The sequence below is a fragment of the Atractosteus spatula genome, chromosome 2, assembly GCF_055471065.1.
Source record: "Atractosteus spatula isolate fAtrSpa1 chromosome 2, fAtrSpa1.hap1, whole genome shotgun sequence".
Classification (NCBI taxonomy): Eukaryota; Metazoa; Chordata; class Actinopteri; order Semionotiformes; family Lepisosteidae; genus Atractosteus; species Atractosteus spatula.
Window position 1 is genome coordinate 59,689,822 of NC_142707.1, and position 7,906 is coordinate 59,697,727.

Below are 7,906 nucleotides of genomic sequence, written 5' to 3' on the forward strand. Positions count from 1 at the left end.
CGATGCCTCCACGACCTCGTGGATCACTGACTACCTGACAGGCAGACCACAGTCTGTGAGACTTCAGAACTGTGTGTCTGAACAGGTAGTGAGTAACACAGGGGCACCTCAAGGGACAGTTCTTTCTCCATTCCTCTTCACCCTCTATACTCAAAGTACAACTCAAAGTCATGCCACCTGCAGAAGTTCTCAGATGACTCTGCAATTGTGGGATGTATCAAGGGTGAACAGGAGGAGGAGTACAGAGGACTGGTCAGCAGCTTTGTGGAGTGGTGTGGGGTGAACCACTTGGAACTGAATGTTACAAAGACAAAGGAACTGGTGGTAGATTTCAGGAGGAAAAAGGTCAAACCTACTCCTGTCTACATCCATGGGAGTGGCGTGGAGATGGTGGACTCGTACAAGTACCTGGGAGTGCACATCGACGATAGACTGGAATGGTCTAAGAACATCGAGGCCATCTATAAGAAGGGACAGAGCCGACTCTACTTCTTGAGGAGGCTCAGGTCCTTCAATGTGTGTAGTAAGATGCTACACATGTTCTATCAGTCGGTGGTAGCGAGTGCCATTTTCTACGCAGTGGTGTGGTGGGGCTCTGGGATTAGAGCAGTAGATTCCAAAAGGCTGAACAAGCTCATCAGGAGAGCAAGCTCTGTCATTGGGTTTGACCTGGACTCCTTGGAGGTAGTGGCTGAGAGGAGAATGATGTCCAAACTAGAGGCCATCATGGACAACTTCTCCCATCCCCTCTATGACAGGCTTGCAGGAATGAAGAGCACGTTCAGCAATAGACTGATTCATCCACGGTGCGACAGGGAGCGCTACAGAAGGTCATTCTTGCCGTCTGCCATAAGACTGTACAATGCATCCACCTTGCGTCTTGGCAGAGGCAACATCGACAGTGACCTGTTTCTGGACTAAACGCATCTACACATCTACTGCTACATCTGTTCTCTTTCTTTTTCTTTTTCTTTTTCCCGTTTACAACCACTTTTTGTGCAATATATGCCAGGGACCTGTGCAATACATTTATATTTATATCTATAGTTACTCTGTGTTCTGTGTACTGTTCTGTTCTAGTTTGTTCTTGTGCATCCGGACTGTGAGTAACTCTTGTATTGTATTGTATGTATTGTACCATTATTATATAATTCGTTACACTGTGGCTGTGTTGTGTGTGTTAAGCTGCTGTTGCACTGCAATTTCCCTCACGGGATCAATAAAGTATCTATCTATCTATCTATCTATCTATCTATCTATCTATCTATCTATCTATCTATCTATCTAATTTGTTTCTGTTAAGAAAGAATTTGGAAAGTACAAAACCTTTGGTACAGTATGTGATTTCTCAGCCTCTCTTTCCCATAGATCTCCTCCATCCTGTAAAGTTTCATAGGTTTGTACTCAGTGGTGTGGATTTTATGTCCTTTTAAAACATTTGGCACAATAATAAGCATTACAGTATGTTAGTAACAAAGACTTAACTGAATTGGCAAGGATATAGCTGTGGAGCCCAAAGTGCTGTGAAAATCTGTTCAAGTACCCCAATTAAGCAAATAATTACTTCAATTAGATTGTTAAAACTTGTACTGCATTAACGTAGAACCTGCCAGGTCTGAGGTCCTGATACACAAGAAAGGATAGTAGTTATTTTAATCAAATCTTAACAATGCAATAATATACAGTAATATTATAGCATTTTCAAATCCATGCCAAAGACATAAAATCTAGAATTCAATTAATTTATTTTTTGTATTAAGACTGTCCAATTCAATGACTGAAGTAAATGACACTTTTTATTAGCAAGCTCACCATTTTCTTTTTAATTTTATGCATTGTAGCTATCAAAGATAATTTATGCCATAGTTAAACAGAACATGAGGCACCGTATTATAGTCCAATACACTATGGACTCTTTTTAATGCGGTGAAAGTCCTGATCTCAGGACAAATAAACACATGCAAATAAACATCTTGCCATTATATTAGATAAATTGCAAAGCAATTCAAATATCTCAAGAATCAGGTAGGTATTTCAAGATCTGTTTGATCTTTAAAAATATTGAGAAAGATAGATCATCTTAAAGGTCTGGTTTCTAGTTTTAATTCTTAATAAAGTTCTGACAGATGTAAATTCAGCAGGAAAGGTGTAAATCAACTGTTTGAGACAGCTGAGTAATTTTGAAAAGAATATCTTTGAAACATACAAACCTCAATACAGTAGAATCAGGTGTTCATTGATAAATTAGATATTAGAGACAGAGTGCAAAATAAATTGCAGTGCAGATTAAAAAAAACTGGAGGAACATTAGAGGCAGTTAAAACCGTGTGATGTCTCTTGGCAAGCTGTCATACAAAGAGAAGAGGGAATGGTGTTTTTTTTTAAACCTTATTTATACATTTGTTAAATTTTGTTGAAATCTTTCCTGGAGTTACTGGAGTCTGTTTAACATAGGTTGAGAAATTAACATTATAGAAATGCTCTATTAAGAGTATATTCCCTGGTTAATCCACAGCACAGTTTCAGGAATGAGGACTGAAGTATTGAAATTTCAAATGTATGTAAAACAATTATTATTTGTACAATGTAGAAATGCTATACAAATTAAATGTCTAAAAGGTTAAATAAAAATTAAGAACATGCTTATGTCGGAAATCATTAATGACACCAATAAAAACGTCCAACTATGTTCAGACAAAATTCTTAATATATAAAATAATGTATAAAAACATACTTTCATGGTCATAAATCACCCCATTTGAATATTAGTTTGCAACATTATAAGTCTTCTTTTCAGAGAAATGTGGTGTTTTTCTTTTCTTCTTATTGTATGGATAAGACTTATTTGAACAGTTAAGTGTAGAATGCATTAGACTTATTTGAACAAAGAACTGAATGCACTCTAACTCTATTAACTGCCATTATACAGCCCACACCTGTAGGTCTATACATAGAGTTACTATGAAGCATTCCACCTTAGTTTTCCAAACACTGCAGGCAGACACACGGTCCATGTTTGTATTAGTCAGCAGGTCACAGCTGCATACTAATAAAACAAAATCATTAGGCATTATGTTGTGCCTTATGCAGTGGTTGCTGTCATTTTGACAGATTAATTTTCCATTATGACAAAACCCATCATTGACAGGCATCCCCAACACAGGAGGATCATTCTCAAAAGAAGAGTATCAATTCCTCCATATGAACTTCAACCAACTTATTACAAGCATGATACATCATTATCAAATATGCCTTGCAGTTAACAGAGAACGAAACTATTACTAATGCGAACTAGTCTGTGAACTCCATTGACCTGCTAGCGTCACTGATATCATTGCCATATGCCTAAGTATTTCAAAACCAAACTGTAATGTCGATTGAATGAATTCACATTAGTTTTTGTGACTCTTGGAGTTTTACAATACAGGCCAACATATACAGTACATACATACTGTGATATGTAAATATTAAATGATTCAGTGGAGTTCCCCTCTCCCTCAGGCTCTTTCTGTCACACTTAGATCTTCCAACCTGAATTCCTCTTCTATTCTCACAATTTCTGAATTCTGTCTCACCTTCAGTATTTTCAGAGATATCGTGTGTTCTGTCTTTCCTAACCATTCCCATGAACCAGAGGACTATATACATATATTGGATTTATATTTACACTTCATGGGCTTACTTTTTTATGAAGACCACAAACAGTTTCCTGCCAAAGCCACAGCACATTTACTCCAACATGGAATTACCCCAAATGGAACCAACATTCCTACTGAGGAGCTCTGGATACTGACCTTTACTGCTACAATTCTGTTGATGTAAGAGCCCTGCCCTGCACTATTTCCTCTGCAAGATCTCATACTGCAAACCTCTGTCCTGCATCTGTCACTAAGATTTTCTCAGATCCTTTTACCTTCTTTTCCCAGAATCTCCATCCTAACTCAAATGGCAAGTCTTCTACAAGCCAAGCCACTCTACAGATCTTTGCAGTTGTCCTGATTTGTTCGGCGGTATACATCAAGTCTTTAACAACTTTTAATTATTCGGTTTGTTCATCTTTTTCTTGATACTTCTTTTAGATTGTCTCTGTGTTACATGCCTCCAAATAACTACTGGTCCATTTCTCCATCCTGATTGATATTCCCAATCTGGCTTCAGAATTATTCCATCATTATTTACATAATGGCCTTTCCTTAGTATTTTCTTCTGGTCTATTCCCCTTTCTTTCCTCTTCCACTGTCTTCAAAAATCTGTAGTCATTAACTTCTGACCCCTGAGATTGTAAACACTTTACCTAGGGCTCAAAATGACAAAGGTTTTATGATTGGCCCCTTTGATTCACTTCCTTTTCACATTTACTGGATCAGCCCCTTTGTGATCCCCATTCATCAACAATTCTGGAAAGACGCATCTCATAATTGATAGGTCTGCTCCCCATAACTCCTCTGACTTTGATCTTGGGCATATCTTTGGAGTACGCTAGCAGCAAAACTTTGCAGTTCATTTAACATTTGGTCGTAGGAGCAGCATAAACCTTTTAAACATATTAGCCTAAGTCCTCTGCCCCCTCAGCTACAATCTCCTATTTCTCCTTGATAATTTTCTGACAGTTGATTTCCCCCAATGTCCCCACCTGGATATAGTTTGTTTTTTAAACTGGGAGTCACTCTGGAATTTCCTCTGAAATGATCTCAATTTGTCAGTGTCTTTGCCTCATGACAAGCATGACCTGATTCAGTTGTATCTTTCTACATACCCGTCAGCTACGTTTTGAACAGAAAAGGAAATCTTGTTCTTTTTGTGTCACCACAACTATGCAGGGGAATTATAGCATACCCTGAGGCTGATCTTTTATTTACTAGTTTATCAAACTTGAATAATCAGTCTTTAAACCATCACATAACTCTTAATTCTAAACGTGAAGCAGAATTGCGGTTATGGCACATATTTACAGACAGGAATACTGTAGGTTGTCCTATTTATGACATGTTTTTGCCCTCTTCTATTTTTTACAGATGCAGTCTCTTCCATTGGCTTCAGAGGCTGTTAACGAGGCCAAGGTGCTGTAAACGTTGGCCTTCCGGGTTTTCCTCTATTTCTCCTTCTGATCATTCTTCCACCCTATTCAAACTGTTTCCAACTGTCGTAGCTGCATCTCTTCTGCTCCAGAAATTGGAAAGAAAAAATAGTTCTTATCCATTCAGATAACCTTGTAGTTGTTCCTATTGTTAACAAAGGAAGTTCATCCTCTTGTCGAAGAAAAGTTTAGAAATTGTCGAAGAAAACTCTTCACTCAGGTTAGGTGTGGTCAAGCAGAGTCCTTTATTCATGTGCATGGGGAGGATATAATCATGCAGATCTGAGAGAAGCCTCTCAAACAGATCTGTGAGTAACCTCTCTGCCGAGATGATAAATGCAATGAGTTTTATACAGCAAATTCACCAGAAAAGCTCACTCTAAATTTCCATATTAGGGGTTGATTTTCTCTCTACAAACATTTCTTTGTAATTGACCACGTTCTCCTTAAGAAGCAGTTTTACCTTGTATACAGACAAAAGGAAGTACAGGTTTATAAATAAAAGGTGTGAAATGAGCTAGACATTCTGCGGCTGTAGCATTATCATCAAAAAGTCAAATAATATGCTTGCAATTGTTCTTTCATACTGTTGCTAGGTACTGTAAAAGGCATTTTTCAAAGCCAACTAGTCACTATCTTATACACTTTAAAAAAGGTAAATGCTAAAATTCTTCCTCACTCTCAACTCATTATGAGATTCCTCTGTTGTCTTAAATGGTTTTCTCTTGTAAATTAATTTCTAATTGTTTTAATTCACATCCAAGGTCATCTTAATAGTGTTGCTGATTCTCTTTCTTGCTTTTTCAGAAATTGAAGAATGTGGACACAAATGCCAATGAGTATTTCTGTGCAATTCCTCTTCATTCAGATCTTATATTCCTCTCAACTTCCTTTTTCAACATTACCTCCAGCTGGCAAAAAATATTATTCTAACTGAAGCTGGAGCTCACACCCTCAGCTCTTACTGGACTGCCAGGAAATGTTTTTAATCCTAATTTTCTTTAATCCTTTAATTTTTTACAACTTGCCTACCGGAGTATAATTCAGTTCTTTCATAAACTTTCCTAATAAAATAAATGTTTACTGCTAAGAGCACATTCTGGCCACCTGTATACATATGCTCTTTGTATGTTCTAACATACATGGAATGTATACATATGTATGATCTAACATTTTGATTTCCATGAAGTTCCAACAAAGTCTGGATTAGCAGCCAAACAATTCTCTGACTATTTTTTCCAGATTGGTGCTGTCTCCTCAGCAACTCATTTAGGCATTAAAAGAACAAGTAAAAGGTTTATTCCATACCAAATAGAGAAGAAAAGAAACACAATGTTTCAGATGTGGAGCCTACTATGGGTGTGAAGAAGAAGAAGGCTTATATTCATCCGAAGAAGGCTCCACAGCCGAAACATTGTGTTTCTTTTCTTCTCTTTTCAACATGGAATAAACCTTTACTTGTTCCTTTGCAGCCTACGCATGCTGACACAGCTACCTACTTGAACTACTTCATCAAGGCATTACCGACTATCTCATTAAGCAACTTGACAGCTAGTCATCAGACATCTACCTTGCTTACTGTACATAAAAACTAAGATGCTCTTAAACAAGCATTTCTCCTTCTTTCTATTTACAGCAGCTGCTGAAACAGCTCCACTGTTCAAGTAATTAATCACAAAACACTTCTCTCAGTTTCTCAGTTTTCTCTTAGTGCTGCTGTTACATTGCAGCAGCAAAGATTAAAGCTGGACCCTATGTGGTAAATGATATAATATGAAGTACTGGTGTCGTGAGAGCCAGGTGTACTTAACCAAGTCATAGTCGTAGCAAGCGCAGGTCGATAAATCGGAGGTTCAAGAAACAGACAGAACACAGGTAGTGAGAAAACACAAAGGTTAGGAGCTCCAGTGGGATACCCAATACTGAGCACCAAGATGATGGGAATGAGCCCTTAAGTATTCTGGTGTGGTGGTGACTGATTGGATGATCAACTAATGAGTCTGCATTTGCGGGAATTAGAGGAGGCTTGAGTCTGATTATGCGCAGCCATGACAGCTGCTTTGATTGGTGGTCTAGGGTCCTTCTTGTTTTTTTGGTGGTGTTCTAGCCTCCTTGTCCTATGGCCAGGAGGATGACCCTCAGCCAACAAGATTAAGACAAATTTACTATGACTAAATCACTCAATGAACATTTTCAATACACTTAATTTTCGGTTGTTATTATTCCTAGTGAAATGGAGTTCGCAACAAAAGTTTGGTAGTGATGACAAGATCCAAGTTCAATCTGCCAGTCCTAAATTCTTATCATTCCTGACATCATTTCCTCGCATTAGAAAATATAAATGAATGAAAGAATGTAAACCCATTCTCTCTCTGACTTTCTTTTTTTGTATTCCTCCTCCACCCTGTCTCTACCTTTAAAGCTACCCCTTGGTCATTAGTCCTAGTCTCCTCGTCTCATGGCCAAGAGGTTAGCTCTCAGGTTAAGACAAATTTACTGTGACTAAAACACTCAGCTCACATTCTCAATGCCCACCTAATCCTTGGATGGAGTTATTCCTGGTGAAGTTTGTTTTTGGTCTGTTTTTTATATACTCCAACTTTGTGCCATTCTGGGAAATTGTGGCCTGTTAATATTGCTTTTTTTTTCCAAAGTAGGTAAAAACTCAAAAATAAATACTTGGCAAATGAACATCTAAAACAAATTCTAAAACTGTTCTATTGATTGAATTATAACCAATGGAAATATGGTCCTTTTCTATTCCCACATCATTATTTCCATAAAGCTTCCACTTTGCTGTGCTAGCTATTGTCTCTGAGATATGGATTG